We start from the raw sequence: 19683 nt of genomic DNA on the forward strand, positions 1-19683 counted from the left end.
AGTGAAGAGGGAAAACTCAGTTATTCACACATTTTGTGGTGAATGACAAGTTGTTTCTTCAAGCAAGATGAAATTTGGCGTTTAAATTCAATTAAGCTGCTTACATTAGGGGTTTTGTGAAGACGGGTCATTTTGACCCGGAGAACACGGGGTGTATACAGGAAATGAGGACAACACAAGGGTTAATCTCTACTGAATTGAAGGTTCCGCATCAAAAAATTCAACCATTTTGTCAGTACTGTATGTGTACCATACATGTTGTTCAGCAAAAACTGAATTTCTAATGGTAAATATTAATCGGTTAATGTTAAAGGTGCTTTTTCAAAGCAACAAATATAACAAGAACATCACCGGCTAGCTTATGTTACCATGGGTGGTTTAACAGAACGTATTTGTTTGAAAATTGTCTATATTTTTCACAATTACAAAGTTTATGTAATAAAATGAATACAATTAGGGATGTCCGATAATGGCTTTTTGCCGATATCCGATATTCCGATATTGTCCAACTCTTTAATTACCGATACCGATATCAACCAATACCGATATCAACCGATATATGCAGTCGTGGAATTAACACATTATTATGTCTAATTTGTACAACCAGGTATGGTAAAGATAAGTTGTTGTTTTTTTTAATTAATAAAATAAGATAAATAAATTAAAAACATTTTCTTGAATAAAAAAGAAAGTAAAACAATATAAAAACAGTTACATAGAAACTAGTAATTAATGAAAATGAGTAAAATTAACTGTTAAAGGTTAGTACTATTAGTGGACCAGCAGCACGCACAATCATGTGTGCTTACGGACTGTATCCCTTGCAGACTGTATTGATATATATTGATATATAATGTAGGAACCAGAATATTAATAACAGAAAGAAACAACCCTTTTGTGTGAATGAGTGTGAATGAGTGTAAATGGGGGAGGAGGTTTTTTGGGTTGGTGCACTAATTGTAAGTGTATCTTGTGTTTTTTATGTTGATTTAATAAAAAAAAACAAAAAAAACAAACGATACCGATAATTAAAAAAACTATACCGATAATTTCCGATGTTACATTTTAACACATTTTTCGGCCGATAATATCGGCAGGTCGATATTATCGGACATCCCTAAATAAAATGATAGGTGTTTACGGCGGTCACTCACCCAATCTCATCAACACGTACACGCAGGGAACGCATGCACACATACATGAGCAGTCCATGAGAAGCAGCAAACAATTTGCAGTCATGTTGTTGTTATGATAGAATATACATTCAATGACAGCTTACGCTAGCTATCCAAATTGCTATTATTAGCTAACAACACTTAAAGTTAAGGTGCGTGCATGTGTTACGTACGTACGGAATTATGTAATTACGTAAGGGAAGCCGTAAGAGGGCGGGATACACTGTAAAATCCATTGGAAAGTAGGCACCTGTGTAAATGTTGCAAACAGCCCCTTTAAAAAAATATACATGAAAAGTTAGGGAACCCATTTTAACATGTATGTAGGGCCCCTGATCAGTGGGGGCCCAATTTTGCATGAAGCAGCACATGTAAAATCTTAATTTATTAATGACATGGCGCTTAATATGACATTTTCGTCGCTGATAAGAATATAATGGCAGATTTCCACTCAAGTCCAGATGGCTCTCATGGCGCAGAGCATGAGTGCTTAATTGTCTTGTAAGTGTTGAGATACTACATTTATAAATGTATGTTTGATGTCAACATTGTATTTAAAAAATATATATATATATATATATATATATATATATTGAACACTTTATTTTTCGTGAATTAGTTTTAGTACAAAACATGCATCAAATTGAATTAAAGTTTGATTTAAGAATGATGTCACATAAATTAAAAGGTGCTACAAAATTATGTAAAGGGCCCTTGTGCTCCAAATAAAATTATACTTAGGGCCCCAAATTAGCCTGGGTGGTATAAGAGTACACTGACAAATTTGGACAGAAAAATGGTTACAGAGGTAAAACCTGAACTTTATTAGAGTAGACATTTCAATTATAAGAGACAGCAATCTTATTAGTACTCACTAAGGCAAAACTCTAGACAGAACATCTTGCCAAATCTACACCAAAGTGTCTGCACTAATGTGGCTTTATTAAAAGCCACTATTAGAAGCCACTAACAGTACTATCTTGTTCTTGGCACAACATCCTGATATCAATAAACATTTCCCTGATTTACATAACAGACGTGAAGTAGCTTCATACCTCAATGTGTGTTTTGTTCTGTGACGTCCGAAAAAGCAGTTGGCCTCTGTTTTTCCTCCTATGCTGTGCCCTTTCGTTTTCCAGCCCTTAAGCGGGTAAAAGACAGGACTGACCACAAAAGTTTTCAGTCAGCATTCCTGTAAGATGAGAGTGGTGTGCCCAAAGACTATTCTATGCCCCCAATCAAGACACTTCTTTGTTCACAAGGCACATTGCGTGGTGAAATCAGTCGGAGAATGGAAGTCGCTGTCGCTGGGCAAAACAATGTCCCGTGACTAGAATAATTATACCTCCTCAAGAATACAACATTGGGATTAAGTTGGCATTGTGGGGACTCTGAAGCTCATCAGATGATGAAAGGGAAGAAGTGACGTGGAGGGTAAGTCTCATTGTTAAGACTTAACTTGTCTTCGTTCAATGTGAAAAAACGCAAACACACGAAAACAAGATTACAAAACAGGACTTCCACAGTATGGATTATGTACATTATGGAGCAACTTTTCTTTTACCAAAAGGAGACTTCGAACCATCTACCGTATTAATTGTCTATACAGCTTGTGCTCATTAGTGCTGAGGGTGCCAGCTGACTTTGCACAATCACAGGACACATAATAGACAAACAACCATTGACACCCACATCAATCTATGGATGCATGTTTTTGCACTATGGGAGGAGACTTAACATGATCTGTCCCTATATTTGTTTGGATATATTCTATTAATGTTTTTATTTTTATTTAACCAGGTAAAATCCCATTGAGATCAAAGATCTCTTTTCCAAGGGAGACCTGGCCAAGAGGGCAGCAGCAAGGTTACATTAAAAACAGTAAACAACACATAAAACATCAAATTTACAACATTAAAACTTGCTCACATGACACATGTGCATACAGACAAGGTAGACTGCAGTTCTTTCACAGAAGCTTTAAACTTTAAAGCTTTAATTATTAATCATTTCACAATACTGTATCAATGCAGGGCAGCACGGAGGGACAGCGGTTAGTGTGTGTGCCTCACCATACGAAGATCCTGGGTTCGATCCCCGGGCTCGGGGTCTTTCTGTGTGGAGTTGTTCTCCCCGTGACTACGTGGGTTCCCTCCGGGTACTCCGGCTTCCGCCCACCTCCTAAGACATGCACCTGGGGATAGGTTGATTGGCAACACTAAATTGGCCCTAGTGTGTGAATGTGAGTGTGAATGTTGTCTGTCTATCTGTGTTGGCCCTGCGATGAGGTGGCGACTTGTCCAGAGTGTACACCGCCTTCTGCCCGAATGCAGCTGGGATAGGCCCTAGCACCCCCGAATTCCCAAGAGGGACACACGGTAGACAATGGATGGATGGATTAATGCAATGTACTGTATGTTTGTCCACTCATTGATGTAAAATAATGTTTTTGTAGCACTTTCCAACCACCAGATGGAAGTATGCGTCCATCGAATAACTGCCGGGTTCAATGGCACAGTCCTAACTGGCTGTGCACTTTATCACCACAGGGAGCAACATTTAGCTGAAATGAGGGGATAAGCGGTAGAAAATGGATGGATGGACAGTTCTAGATTATACATTGTCCTTTAACCTCCTGAGAGCCAGCATCCTAGCATTGGACATTTGGTTTTTGTCTATTTCTTTTGTCAAAGTTACACATTTCGGGAAAAATAGTCCTATTATGCAAAACACAAAACTCTGGTTCTAAGGAGGTTTAACATCCCTGTAATCATGGCCTGACTAAGACAACTTAAGCAGCTAATAAAGCAGGCCTGACAAGATAACAGCTCCCAATATGACTATTACTTTATATAAATATTGCAGGGTTACTTAACTAAATTAATCTAGGGGGCATATTTCCAAAATGCTAAGGAGTGGGGGTGCAAACTTGATATTTTTAGAAACAGCATTCTCTGTAATGGACTTTTTTTTTTTTTGTCTATTTTTTTTTTTGTCAGAGTTACAAGTTTCAGAAAAAAATTGCCCTGTTATGCATAATACACAACTCTACTTCTGTGGGCGCTGGCCTTCAGGGAGGTTAAAATGTCAGTGCAAGGATCTGCCAATGTATTCACACTAGTACAAGTTCCTATATACAACTGGAGCGCTCCAGTGTTTTGTTATTTGCTGCAACAATTTTAAAGTCTCTCCCAAGTTTTGAACTGAATTTGGGGACTGGTTTGGTATTATACCTCGGCTAGATTTGGCCCTTGACCTACCAGGTAAACAGCCCTGATATAATGTATATTGGCCTTTGTTCTTAACCTCAGTTGTTTACAGAAACAATATGGCCCTTTGTTGATGCTTATTAAGAAGGTCTTCCCTTGCCTCTTGACCTATTCATATATCTCCGAAATGACACCAAACTGGCCTGCGAGTTCAGTTCCCCAAATTTCGAAAATGACAAAAATTTTTGCAGCAGATTCCTAAAAACACTAGAGCGCTGTCATAGAGATGATCTTTGACTTGTTTTTTTTAGCAGGTTCTTAAAAACACTCCTTTATGCCCCATATGGGGCAATAATATTTTCCGAAAAAAAAAAAAAAAAATACATACACAAATCAAATGTCCATTGCAGAGAACACTGGTGCTCGGGAATATACCAAAAAAAAAAAAGTTAGTGAAGGTAGAAGTCCAGCCTCCTGGTACTTTCTGGAAATGTGGCCCTTATAACCAATTAGTTGAATAGTCCTGCCTTACATCTAAACCTGAACTTAGATCGGCATGCTCAGTCTGAGGTGACCCTGTGTTGGTGGCTGTCCATAGCGTTTCCATTTTATGTAATCATTGCGTAACCTTACGTAAAACGATCCTTCCCATCAGACGGCGTAGTTAATGGCCCGTGTAAAAGATGAGCTCCTGCATTCCTGCTTTATTTAAAAACCACACACTGGTAAATTGGCACCACAGAGCGCTTTTCCATGAAATACTTTTTAACCTCGCCTGTTGTCATCTTTGGACATTCCGTCATTTGTTTTGGATGCCTTTCTTTATCGCTTTCGGACTTTAAAGAACATGCAGTTATCTAGTCACTGGTAGGAAATGCAGGAACATCTGGACTCGATCAGTACTTAGCAAACTTACCCAATATTTAAACCTCTGTGGCAAAAGAACTGCATTAGTTTTCTCTAATGACTTGGTCATGGGTTGAAAGGGATGTATTTAGAGGCCTCCTTTGTTGAGTGACAAGTGTTTGAAATATATCAAACTCAGCTGTGTAGCTTCTAATGACTCATCTAAGCTCCACCCGAAGCCCCCCACAGTGCCCTTATTTAGCAAACGTGGCTCCCGTCACCAAACCACGATGCAGTAAACTTGGATTGTAAAGCTCGCCTCTTAAAACCAATGGGTGTTGTCATGGAATTGATGTCCATTCAAACTCCTTTAATTTGCAGATGCAGCTGATGGCCTGGCTACAGTAGCGTTTATATTTTTTTCCTGAATAGGCCTGCTATTGGAAGTTCAAAGCAGTGGTAACCACCACAGATTACCGGTTAAGATGTTCAGGGATGTACTGTATATTTCCATACATTCCTGTTTCCACTGCCAAGTTGCATTGGGACCAGACAGACCACTTTTGAGATATTGAAAAACAATTATTGAAGTATGTTGATATATTCAGGAAACTTATATTATCATCATCAGTGTGTGAATGTGTGTGTGAAAGGGTGAATGTGGAAATAGTGTCAAAGCGCTTTGAGTACCTTGAAGGTAGAAAAGTGCTATGCAAGTATAACCCACTTACCATTTACCATGATCATTGAAAGGGAAATGGTACATGATAATGTTATCTCAAATCTTCCAAACGTCTTGCATGTATAGAAAAACTGACAATAAAGAATCCTTAAAATGCTTAAAGTCCTTGAAGTTATTTCTGTCAATAAGTAATGAAAAACTTTTTTTTTTTTGCAAGAGTTCAGCTCCCTACTGTACATTTACTTACTGGCAGCAGAACGGTGCAGAACTTTGCCTCTTCTACCTAACAGACTACACAATGGAGCTGTGCATATGCAAGGTTTAGGAATTACCAGCTACAGGAGTTCTTCTTTCAGACAGGAAGATTACATCTTGTCGACTACAGGACAGCTGCCCAATCCTAAGTCCCAGTGACAGACCAGCTGGACCCGAGCCCGGACACCATCTGTAATGTTAAGAACTGAAGTGAGGAACGCTAGCGAGCCAATTCCACAACCACTGGACAAACTGTTCGGTTCATATGCACGGGAAGGGGCATGCATGCGCACGCGCACATGTACACACACACACACGCACACACACGTATACACACACACACACACAAACATGCACACTCGCACACAAACACACCTTCCTATTCATGTAAACACTCTTTTAGCACAAAAACGCTTGGAGTGAGCCTGTCACAGTGATGTCTTGCTTCAAACCAAAAAAGCATGTAAAGAATCCTTTGACTGACAAAAGGGTGAGCAAGGTCTTCACTGTCAACAAAAAATATTTACATTGTGTTCAAAAGCCTTTTACTGTCCTTCTTGGAACAGATATCAAAAGGTAAACACGCTCAAACCACATCCACTGTTGCAATTACCAGATGCAATAGTAACTATGGAAACGATACCACAAGCAAAGTAAACATTGTGGCCCTCCAAAGTGTGTTAATCCTAACCTCCGGGGATACATTGGATTTAGAGTTGTCTTCCCTAGATATTTTTATACAAACATGTTCACAGTTTGTGTTTATACAATCTTTAGCTGTAAACCAGGAGTACCCAAAAGTGTAAAATGCCAGCTTTCAATTTAACAAGCTGCAACCATTAGTCTGTGCAGATCATCGTCATCTTGTCCACTAGGTATACTCCTAGTGCGATTTAGTCTAGGACATTCACTTCAAGCTGTATTAGTGATTGAAGAACGATTTACTGGGCAAGATTGTTTTATTATTTTTGGAAATCCACAGATGATATGGATGTCCCTGGGTCCGAAATAAAATGACTATTATTATTATTATTATTATTATTATTATTATTATGGGTTCTCACTTTAAAACATGATCAGAACAGCAACAGAGCAATACAAGTTCTGTGTGGAGCCCCGACAAGGACCAAGGCGTTCATACTGTCATGGTTTCAATCTCTTTAGTTATCAGGTGGGAACCAAACAACACCAAACACAACACTACCAAATCGCCAGTCTTGCCTTATACTACTACAATAAATACAAAGCCAACGTCTCAAGCAGCTGTGTGCGACTAATGCGTGTTAAGATCACACATTTGCACTATTAACAGTCGGATGTACCTGACGGACAAAAAAAAGTATATACAGCAATCTTAACAACCTTTCAAATCAAAAGCAGGACTTTGGTCTGGCTGACATCCCATTTGAAAATGTTTTCCCTGGATTAGGTTCCACTGACTGTTTCTTGCATTTAAATATTCCGCTGCAATTGAGCTTTGAACGTTTTTACGCGCTATATAAGCGCTATATAAACTTCACTTCACTTCACAAAGTGGTGACCCTCACCCCATCCTTGTTTGTGAATGACTGAGCATTTCATGGAATCTACTTTTATACCCAATCATGGCACCCACCTGTTCCCAATTTGCCTGTTCACCTGTGGGATGTTCCAAATAAGTGTTTGATGAGCATTCCTCAACTTTATCAGTATTTATTGCCACCTTTCCCAACTTCTTTGTCACGTGTTGCTGGCATCAAATTCTAAAGTTAATGATTATTTGCAAAAAAAAAAAATGTTTATCAGTTTGAACATCAAATATGTTGTCTTTGTAGCATATACAACTGAATATGGGTTGAAAATGATTTGCAAATCATTGTATTCCGTTTATATTTACATCTAACACAATTTCCCAACTCATATGGAAACGGGGTTTATATAATTCATGTATATAAAATGTCATATAAATCAATCAATTAGCATGTTAGGTGGGTGTGCATTTAAGCATACATGCGGTGCAATGGAATGACGTCAGACCGCAACTATAGAGACCTGGCAGCGAATGAGAAGCAGTCAGTATCTGGTGTGACCACCAATTGTCACGCACTGCAACACATCTCTTTCGCATAGAGTTGATCAGGTTGTTGATGTGGAGGTCCTGAGCTGGTGTGGTTACACGTGGTTTGCGGTTGTGAGGCCGGTTGGATGTACTGCCAAATGCTCTGAAACGCCTTTAGAGACGGCTTACGGTAGAGCAATTAACATTCAATTCACGGGCAACAGCTCTAGCAGACATTCCTGCTGTCAGCATGTTAACTGCACGCTCTCTCAAAACTTGCGACATCTGTGGCATTGTGCTGTGTGATAAAACTGCACATTTCAGTGTGACCTTTTATTGTGGGCAGCCTAAAGTACAACTGTGCAATAATCATGCCGTTTAATCATCATATTGATATGCCACACCTATGAGATGGGATGGATTGTCTTGGCAAAGAATAAATGCTCATTAACACAGATTTAGACAGATTTGTGAACAATATTTGAATGGAATAGGTATTTTGTGTATATAGTAAAAGTTTTTGATCTTTGAGTTCAACTCTTGCAAAATGGGAGCTAACCCTAACCCAGTTTTTTAATTTTTTGAGGGGATTATATTGGTCTGTGGATTACTGGATTGCTAACAGGATGGTTGATGAAGCGCGATAGTGGCGGTCATGACTCCTGGGTAAAGAGCGTTCACATCAAACTGATACCAACTCTTGTTAACGTGCGTGGCTTTGAGGGACTAAGAAGAAATAATGTTGTGTTACAAACTTTTGTGTGGTGTCGCTTCCTTATTTGTGATTATTCTATGCTGAATTTATTCAGATCCTACCCACGTCTTTTTGTTATGCGTTGCAGCGGATCCTAAGTGAATGTGACAGCATGCGCGTGTGAAATTGCGATGGTCAGCCAGATAAAAAAGATACAGTTTGCCGTATCATTTGACGAGAATCTTAGTGATCTTCCTGGACTGGTACCAGAAAATACCGGGTTTACATCCCTCGTTATGTGAGTACTTTGATTTAGCAGATTTCCCACTTAATACACAAATTGTAAGCAACGTCAACAGAACATTGTATACAAGGTTGTCTCTTTTGCAACCTAAGGAATTCAGAGCCAGCAATTCCACTTATCAAGTGTTGTCTGTCGTCATCCAACCACAAGATTAGTCAGTGGCAGATCACAACACAGTGAAGCCAAGTTCTTGCTCTTAAGATGCCATGCATGGCTTTATACAGCTTAAACAGACACACATGGCTCCTATTTAGTTGAATCTTCAGCTTACTGCTGAATGCAGGTGGTCTCCATGCAGGTGGTTAATGTTGGCTTTCCTTACCGAAAGCAGATCTCTGAGGTTCAGGTGAACACACCTGAATTAAAAGTAGTTTAAGGCTATTATTTCACAAGTGACTAAACCTCTGCTCTTATACAAATCACGTTCTTCTTGGGATCTTATAACAGATGTTATAACAGTAATTTGTGTAATGTGTATGTTTATGACCACCAAACAAAATAAAATGTATCATCTCCCTCACTTGCTGGCTCCACTTTTGAGAGAATAATTACTCATGGATATTATACTACCTCTGACCTCCCCTGAGCCAAATGAGCCCGCCCAGTGTACACACCCGCCTTTGAACAATTTTGTAAAAACAAAAATAAAAAAACAGGCTTCGCTGCACACATTAAAGCCGGGGGCTCTGTCAACTGCCAGTCAGGTTTCTACCTGACTGGCATTTTGCTTTTCTTCTACAAATTGGCTGAACTGGCATGACGTTTATGTTATAGGGGAACTGCACCTTTTTAGAATTTTGCCTATCGTTCAAAATCATTATAAGAGACTTTTTTGGGGGAGGGGGTATTTAAAAAGATTGGAATGCTTGGAAGATGCGGCTAATGGGAGTCATCGTTGGAGCCTTCAAACCCCTCTATCAACGTTTTCTATACACACTGCAAGTATACAGGTAAAAGCCAGTAAATTAGAATATTTTGAAAAACTTGATTTATTTCAGTAATTGCATTCAAAAGGTGTAACTTGTACATTATATTTATTCATTGCACACAGACTGATGCATTCAAATGTTTATTTCATTTAATTTTGATGATTTGAAGTGGCAACAAATGAAAATCCAAAATTCCGTGTGTCACAAAATTAGAATATTACTTAAGGCTAATACAAAAAAGGGATTTTTAGAAATGTTGGCCAACTGAAAAGTATGAAAATGAAAAATATGAGCATGTACAATACTCAATACTTGGTTGGAGCTCCTTTTGCCTCAATTACTGCGTTAATGCGGCGTGGCATGGAGTCGATGAGTTTCTGGCACTGCTCAGGTGTTATGAGAGCCCAGGTTGCTCTGATAGTGGCCTTCAACTCTTCTGCGTTTTTGGGTCTGGCATTCTGCATCTTCCTTTTCACAATACCCCACAGATTTTCTATGGGGCTAAGGTCAGGGGAGTTGGCGGGCCAATTTAGAAGAGAAATACCATGGTCCGTAAACCAGGCACGGGTAGATTTTGCGCTGTGTGCAGGCGCCAAGTCCTGTTGGAACTTGAAATCTCCATCTCCATAGAGCAGGTCAGCAGCAGGAAGCATGAAGTGCTCTAAAACTTGCTGGTAGACGGCTGCGTTGACCCTGGATCTCAGGAAACAGAGTGGACCGACACCAGCAGATGACATGGCACCCCAAACCATCACTGATGGTGGAAACTTTACACTAGACTTCAGGCAACGTGGATCCTGTGCCTCTCCTGTCTTCCTCCAGACTCTGGGACCTCGATTTCCAAAGGAAATGCAAAATTTGCATGGTTGGGTGATGATTTGGGGTGCCATGTCATCTGCTGGTGTCGGTCCACTCTGTTTCCTGAGATCCAGGGTCAACGCAGCCGTCTACCAGCAAGTTTTAGAGCACTTCATGCTTCCTGCTGCTGACCTGCTCTATGGAGATGGAGATTTCAAGTTCCAACAGGACTTGGCGCCTGCACACAGCGCAAAATCTACCCGTGCCTGGTTTACGGACCATGGTATTTCTGTTCTAAATTGGCCCGCCAACTCCCCTGACCTTAGCCCCATAGAAAATCTGTGGGGTATTGTGAAAAGGAAGATGCAGAATGCCAGACCCAAAAACGCAGAAGAGTTGAAGGCCACTATCAGAGCAACCTGGGCTCTCATAACACCTGAGCAGTGCCAGAAACTCATGGACTCCATGCCACGCCGCATTAACGCAGTAATTGAGGCAAAAGGAGCTCCAACCAAGTATTGAGTATTGTACATGCTCATATTTTTCATTTTCATACTTTTCAGTTGGCCAACATTTCTAAAAATCCCTTTTTTATATTAGCCTTAAGTAATATTCTAATTTTGTGACACACGGAATTTTGGATTTTCATTTGTTGCCACTTCAAATCATCAAAATTAAATGAAATAAACATTTGAATGCATCAGTCTGTGTGCAATGAATAAATATAATGTACAAGTTACACCTTTTGAATGCAATTACTGAAATAAATCAAGTTTTTCAAAATATTCTAATTTACTGGCTTTTACCTGTATATATATATATATATATATATATATATATATATATATATATATATATATATATATATATATATGTATATATATATATATATATATATATATATATATATGTATATATATATATATATATATATATATATATATATATATATATATATAATGTAATAACAGACACGTTCATAACAATATGTAATATGTACAATATTTACCGTATTTTGGTCAGTTTTAGCAATACCGGAACTCAGCGCATTTATTTCCGTTTCCATAGTAACGCACTTCCGACTTCTGACAACAAATGTGTGTCCTATTTCCGTAAACAAAATGCTTATGTGTGTTCTAATCATGGCAGATTTGGTAACAAACAACAAAGACGACTATTTTTGGACAAACGCGGTTTTACAACCTTACCGTTTTGAATCTGAATATACGAAGGATGAACTACTTCTTCTGGAAGTCAGCACCAAGGAAAAGTGAGATGTTGGAACAGAGGGTGGCCATGACAGTGAGATGAAAGTGACTCGAAGCTGCAAAATTTGGACTTTGAAGCCATGCTATTTTGACATAAATGGAGTGCTTACCCAAATAAACCATAAAACACGTCCCTGCCCAGTTGACCAAACAGACAACTGTCAATCGAGTGAGTCACACTTAATATTGATCATGATACATGTAGCACGTCATGTGTGTATTATGACAGACAGCATAATCTGTCTAGCTAGCTGTGTACAAACAAAACATGACATGTGGGCCAATACTTTACAGATACTGTAATATGATTGTTCATGTTTTTCAATCAGTACAGATTGGTGTCTTATCGCATTTTGTTGCTGCATTACAAACTCAAACGTGTTTAGTTTTGAAGCAGTTGCTAGCTTATTTATTTTCGTAGCTAGCTTTTACGACTAATTCCGAAGCATGCCAATGTGCTATTACGCTAGAAAAGCGTGCCTCAGTGTTCGCTCTTACAATAAAAATGTCACTACATCTTGGTTATGTGTGTGAGTGCTCGCGCACAGAGTGCGTGTGATGCGTCAGTGCGTTAGATTTGTGGCAGAAGTGCTTGTAGTTAGTGCATGCTGCATGCTGCACCTGCTTGCTACTCTCTGCTTACAGCTATCGCCGCCAGCTAGCCCCTGGGTGGGTGAAAAGAGGAGCCAAGTGCGTAAGCCTCCTCCTGCTGGTACAAAGCCTCTCCACCACCAAGACTCCCGTGGTGCCTCCTCGTGGCCACGCACGGTAAACTGCGTCTTTGCGGACACAGGCTAAACTGTAGGGGATCTTGGAGCAGCAGTGGGCCCCAGAGGCGAGGCGTGCAGGCCCACCAGTGTGTGGACACGCCCTGGCGTCCGCCAACCACTGCCCCATCTATGGGTTAAATAGAGCCCCCGCCCCTTTACCCCCTTCCACTGCCTTGTGGGAATCCTCCGGAATGGAAAAGGTTAAGGGAGCAAACCCCAAAAGAAAACCCGGCCTGGACTTCGTTAGGTAGTTCAGTGTGTGAAGCACTGTTCTGGCAACTCCTGCAGCCGAACTGACGCCAAATGTATTGGTTCTCCATTCCTTTGGACAATGCCAGCAAGGCAGAGAGTGGGGCACTGTTGCTTGGGCAACACAGCATCTCCATACACCTTGCCCAGGCCTCTTGTGCCCTGGAGAGGAAACTCCCGCTTCACTGTGCAGTGAAGGCACAACACGGGAGGTCAGCAGTTACCGGTTATAAGCCCTTTCTCGTTTGGCGTAGGGATGGGCACCAGGGGCTACCTCTGTCGGTGAGAGAGATGTTTCATCTTACTGGACAGCTACCGCCCGCCTCAAGCTGGGCAGCCCCCAGCCAATTAGGTGCTGTTCCGCCACAGCCTGCCTGCTTCATTGGGTGCATGAAGCTAAAGGACTCTTCCTGACAAGTGGGCTGTAAACCCTGCACCAAGCAAAACAAATAAAACAAAGACTCCAGCACTACGTCTGGGATGCTGGAACGTCAGAACCATGACCCCCGGACTAACTGACAACCTGCTCGATATAAGCGACGCCCGCAAGACTGCAGTGATTAACAACGAACTCCTGAAGCGACGAATAGACATCTCTACCCTTCAGGAAACCCGACTCCTCTCATCAGGCTCACTGAGAGAAAGAGATTACACCTTCTTCTGGCAGGGGAAGCCTCCGGGTGAAACCAGTCAAGAACACTCTACTAGGAGCAATAGTACTACCTACAGGCGGATCAGAGAGAATCTTAACCCTCTGCCTTAACACCACCATGGGACCTGTCCACCTGTTGAGTGTGTACGCGCCAACACTTAGCTCCTCCCACGAAATAAAGGACAACTTCTATGATGAGCTTGAGGCGACTGTGAGAAACATCCCCAAACAAGATCAGCTCTACCTGCTTGGTGACTAACGCAAGAGTTGGCTCAAATCATAACTCCTGGCCATCTTGCTTGGGTTGCATGGCATTGGTAGAATGAACAAGAATGGGCAGCGTCTCCTTGAGTTCTGCACATTTCACAATCTCTGCATCACTAACTCATACTTTCAGTCCAAACCCCGCCACAAAGTCTCCTGGAGACACCCATGATCTGGCTACTGGCACCAGTTGGACCTGATCATAACACGGCACTCTGACCTCAGAAGTGTCCTCCAAACTCGTAGCTTTCACAGTGCAGACTGTGACACCGATCACTCCCTCGTCTGCTGTAGAGTCAGACTGCAGACAAAAATTATCTACAGAGCCAAACCTAAAGGACCCCCCGTGTGGATAGCAGCAAAGCAGCCGATCCAACTAAAACTGCTTCCTTCAACCGTGCCTTAGAGGAATCCCTCCACCAACTACCCCAGTGCAGCTCTGCCCAGCAGTACTGGGAAGGCTTACGAGACACCATCCACACCACGGCCCTAACGGTTTTTGGCAAAAGATTGCAAAGGTCCAATGACTGGTTCGAAGCCAACGCATCTGTATTGGCACCGATACTGGAAGAAAAGCGTATCGCCCTTACCAACTAGTAATGCACGTCGAGTGACAATACTCTACATGCTCTCAGGGCATCAAGGAAGAAACTGCAGAATGCCTCCCGTCGCTGTGCTAACAGCTACTGGCTACAGCTTTGCAGCAACATCCAAACAGCCGCTGACAACGGTAACATCAAAGGCATGTACGACGGCATCAAAAAGGCGCTTGGACCATCACACCACACAACTGCTCCGCTGAAATCGGCTCTGGGAGAAATCATCACTGACCGCTCTAAACAACTCGACCGCTGGGTAGAACACTACTCCGAACTCTACGCCAGCGACAACACTGTCTCCAATGCAGCCCTCTACCATGTTGAGTGTCAACCTGTAATGGAAGAACTGGACATGGAACCAACAACTGAGGAGCTAAGCAAAGCGATTGACAGCCTAGCATGCGGTAAATCACCTGGCAGTGACGGAATCGCAGCTGAAATCCTTAAGTGTGGAAAGCCTGCTCTCCTCGACCAACTTCACAAGCTTCTCTGTCTGTGCTGGAGTAAAGGTGCTGTCCCACAGGACATGAGGGTTGCTACCATCATAACCCTGTACAAGAATAAGGGAGACAGGAGTGATTGTAACAACTACCGTGGTATCTCTCTACTCAGCACTACCGGCAAACTCTTTGCCAGAGTTGCACTGAATAGACTCCAGGTTCTCGCTGAGAAAATATACCCAGAATCTCAGGCAGGGTTCAGAGCAGGAAGGTCTACCACTGACATGATTTTCTCTCTGAGACAGCTGCAGGAGAAGTGTAGAGAGCAGAGAAAACCACTCTACATGGCATTTATTGACCTTACGAAAGCTTTCGACCTTGTGAGCAGGAGTGGCCTCTTTCAGCTGGTTGAACGAATAGGCTGTCCCCCAAACTCCTTTGCATCCTCCAGTCCTTCCCCACCGACATGCATGGCACCATCCAGTTCGATGGGTTCACATCAGACCCCTTCAAAATCTGCTGTGGTCTCAAGCAGGGATGCGTGCTGTGTCCCCCCATCCTGCGCCAAGCATTTGGTACAGCAACTGAAGGAGTCTACCTTCACACAAGGACAGACGGTGAACTATTCAACCATGCCCGTCTGAAAGCCAAAACAAAGGTCAGGCCACTCGTCATCCGGGACATGCTGTTTGCTGACGACACAGCAGTGGTAGCACACTCCCAGGAGCACCTGCAAACCCTAATGGACCAGTTCACCAAAGCCTGTCAGGACTTCAGCCTGACTATCAGTCTGAGCAAAACCAAGACGATGAGACAGGAAACTGAACCACATTCATCTATCACCATCAACAACTACACCCTGGAAGTCGTAAACACCTTCACCTACCTCGGTTCCACCATCACCGACAACCTGTCACTCGATGCCGAACTCAGTGGCCGCATCGGAAAAGCTACCTCAACTTTTGGAAAGCTTACAGCGAGAGTATGGGAAAACAGCAAGCTCACTATCCATACTAAGGTGAGGTGTACAGAGCCTGTGTCACCAGCACTCTACTGTACGGTAGTGAAACCTGGACCCTATGTGCCCACCAAGAGCGGTGGCTAAACATCTTCCATCTTCGCTGCCTTAGGCGTCTACTGGGCATCACCTAGAGGGACAGGATCACAAACCAATCAGTCCTGGAAAGAGAACAGCTTCTCAGCATGTGCTCCCTACTGAGGCAGCGACGTCTCCGCTGGCTGGGTCATGTCCGACGGATGGACGATGGGCGAATCCCAAAGAACATCCTCTATGCTGAACTCACAACTGGCAAGAGACAGATTGGCCGTCCCCAGCTGCGTTACAAGGACGTCTGCAAACAAGACCTCAAGTCTTTTGACATCAGCCCCGACAGCTGGGAAGATGCAGCCCAGGACCGCCTTTAGTGGCAGCAGCCACTCTGCAGCGGGCTGCTCAAGTCAGAAACCACCCTGGCTCAACACCATGAGGCTAAGAGGACAAAGAGAAAGAAACAGGGCTCTGCCACACCAGCAACATCTATGGGACCGGTCTGGATATGTGACATCTGCGGCCGGGAATGTTTCTCACGAATTGGCCTACACAGCCACAGGAGACGCTGCGACAAGACCTGACTTCGAGGCACAGGAAATCAATGGTCTTCCGAGACTGCGATGCCGATGACATCTTGGTTATTACATATTATAATATATTATTATTATAATATACAATATATTATTATTATTATAATGTATAATATATTATTATACAGGTTACGGAACGTAAATTAACTATTGTTGACGGTTTTTGAATGCAGTTTTAAAGTGATTTCGAGGTAGAATTGATTGCTCCCATTAGCTGCATTGCTAGCCACCAAGAACAAGCCCATTTTCACATGTTAGAATGCCAAAAAAAAAGGGTTGTCTTGTCTCTCATAATAATTGTGAACGATAGGCAAAATTCCCCAAAAAGTGCAGTTCCCCTTTAAATGTGACTGTAATTTTAGTAATGTATATTCTAGTGTAGTGTTGTCCTGATACCAACATTTTGGTACAGGTACCAGTACTTTTTAGAGGTGGTATAGTACCGAATATGATTCATTAGTATCGCGGTACTTTACTAATACCGGTATACCGTACAACCCTATTCTAGTGTTGCAAATGTTAGTGTCCTCTATGACTTGTTAATTGCTGTCACATTGTATCTGATACATCAAGTAGCATTATACAGTATGGCAGTGTGTAGCAGTGTGTAGGGAATAGGCATGCATTGGATAAAGTGCACACATGGAAACACACATCCAGTACGCTATTGTGTGATCTCTAAAACTAACTTAAAATGTTTAGTTTTCTTAAAGGATACTAATCGACCTATAATACTCCTGTATGAAGCAAGTGAAGTACATCCTGAACAGTCTACTACACTAAGCCGGCTAACGTTATCCAGGGTAAATCCCACCTAACCTTATCCTTGTCCACATACACACACAATGGTTGTTTAAGAACCCCTCGCCCTCTCCGTCAGCCGGTGCAACGTGACCTAATACACATGCGCGGAAAATGCACACATCATAGTCACTTCCAGTGTTGCTTTGTGTGCAAGTTCTTACATTTAACTTATCTGAACAATAGCCAGTGTTGTGGTATTTCAATTAACTGGAATCCAGTGTGCTGTGGGGCCATATTGTAGTGAATCACACCTGAGCCATCATAAATTAATCAAATCTTTATTGGACACAAAAGTACACAATGCAACAATCAATCTAGGGATCTAGATATCTGGTCAGAACACTCCTCACTCTTTTGCCTTCACCTTCATTGTCCATTAATTTTTGGTGACTTTATATACTCTGGACCTAGACGTTGAGTGCGCGACATACATGGCAGACCATAATTGATACAGTCTGCTTTGCCAGTCCAAAAGCATTCGCCGTGTTCCGTAGTCTTTCCTCGACGACCAGGTAATAGAAAGCACACGCTAACTTTTTTTATCACGTCCACGGGAGCCCGTAGTCTCGTTGACTCTCCTTCGACAAATGGACAATGTTTTTTCAGTAAGTAGAATCACAGCGGACCTCGACATTCGAAAGTTCTTTTGCCGTCTGAAAAGTGTTGTATCCGAAATAGCTGCAATCGATTTCAATTAAGGTATTCATGTGTGATTTCTACAAGTGTGTCATGTTCTGTGGTCATGTTTTGTTTGGTTATGTTCTGTTGTTTTTAGACTCTTTTAGTTCCTGTTTACGCTCCCTTGTTTTGGTTACCATGTCAACTTATTAGTTTCACCTGTCATGTGTTCGGACTCACGCACATGTCATTAATCATGTCTTTATTATTTAAGCCGGTAGTTGCCAGGTAGTCGACCTGACAACATTACTCTTTATGATACTCCTGCTCACTTCATGCCATGATTTCCGACCTTCGATGTTTATATTCCATGCCATAGTTTTTATGCTCGTTTTCACGTCACAGTAAGTGTAGTTTTGTTTTATGTCCATAGTTTCTGTCTTCGTGTTAGTTTTGTTCCCTGCGTTAAGTTTGTATCTCCGCCTTGTGTGCACCTTTTGTTTGTACTTTGTTAGTGTTAAATTAAATCATGTGTTTACCTGCAAGCCTTGTCCAGTCAAGTCGAATTGCACCACGGGAAAACATGCCTCATAGTCCACGCCGTGACAAAGTGTCTGTACAGACGGAAGGAGAAACACGAGCATGTCTGGATGACTCGCCTTCATATTTTCAGTGGTTACCTCTGAGTTACGGGGCAGCACGGTGGAAGAGGGGTTAGTGCATCTGCCTCACAATACGAAGGTCCTGAGTAGTCCTGAGTTCAATCCCAGGCTCGGGATCTTTCTGTGTGGAGTTTGCATGTTCTCCCCATGACTGCGTGGGTTCCCTCCGGGTACTCCGGCTTCCTTCCGCCTCCAAAGACATGCACCTGGGGATAGGTTGATTGGCAACACTAAATTGGCCCTAGTGTGTGAATGTGAGTGTGAATGTTGTCTGTCTATCTGTGTTGGCCCTGCGATGAGGTGGCGACTTGTCCAGGGTGTACCCCGCCTTCCGCCCGATTGTAGCTGACATAGGCTCCAGCGCCCCCCGCGACCCCGAAGGGAATAAGGGGTAGGAAATGGATGGATGTACCTCCAAGTTACGAAACCGCTTTATTATGAAGCTAGCTGTGGCGCGTTCTTTCTGATGTCACTTCCAGTGTGGGGCGCGGTCTTTCTGGCGTCACTTCCTCTCCGAACTCAGTTTGTAAACGATCAATGAGTCCATACAAAGCTAAGAGCCGGAGGTTCAAGTAATACACGGCGCACTTACCCTTGTAAAAAAATTGTCCGAGGAGGGGAACCTTAAACGATAGTTAAGTGTGGCTGAAACGGGGCTTAGGCTAAATAATTATTCGTTTAAGGGGTTATCCGGCTTAGTGTAGACATAGCCTCAGAAAAGTAGCGTCAGATTTACCGCCCGTCCGAGCACCCACTGGCAGAAATGTAGATCGGTGCCTATGGTTC

The 19683-nt window shown here is 42.3% G+C and overlaps 1 protein-coding gene across 3 annotated transcripts in view; it reads right to left on the reverse strand.

Annotated features, from left to right (window-relative positions):
• LOC133611796 (KATNB1-like protein 1) overlaps positions 1-19683 on the reverse strand; it is a 157876-nt gene that overhangs the window by 51679 nt on the left and 86514 nt on the right. Inside the window, exon 4 of one of the 3 annotated variants that reach the window (XM_061968929.2) lies at positions 6245-6357. The exons of the other annotated variants lie outside the window; for them this stretch is intronic. The gene's annotated coding sequence lies outside the window, so the exon portion shown is untranslated. The remainder of the gene's footprint in view (positions 1-6244; positions 6358-19683) is intronic. 3 annotated transcript variants of the gene reach the window in all.

Source organism: Nerophis lumbriciformis, linkage group LG08, assembly GCF_033978685.3.
Source record: "Nerophis lumbriciformis linkage group LG08, RoL_Nlum_v2.1, whole genome shotgun sequence".
Classification (NCBI taxonomy): domain Eukaryota; kingdom Metazoa; phylum Chordata; class Actinopteri; order Syngnathiformes; family Syngnathidae; genus Nerophis; species Nerophis lumbriciformis.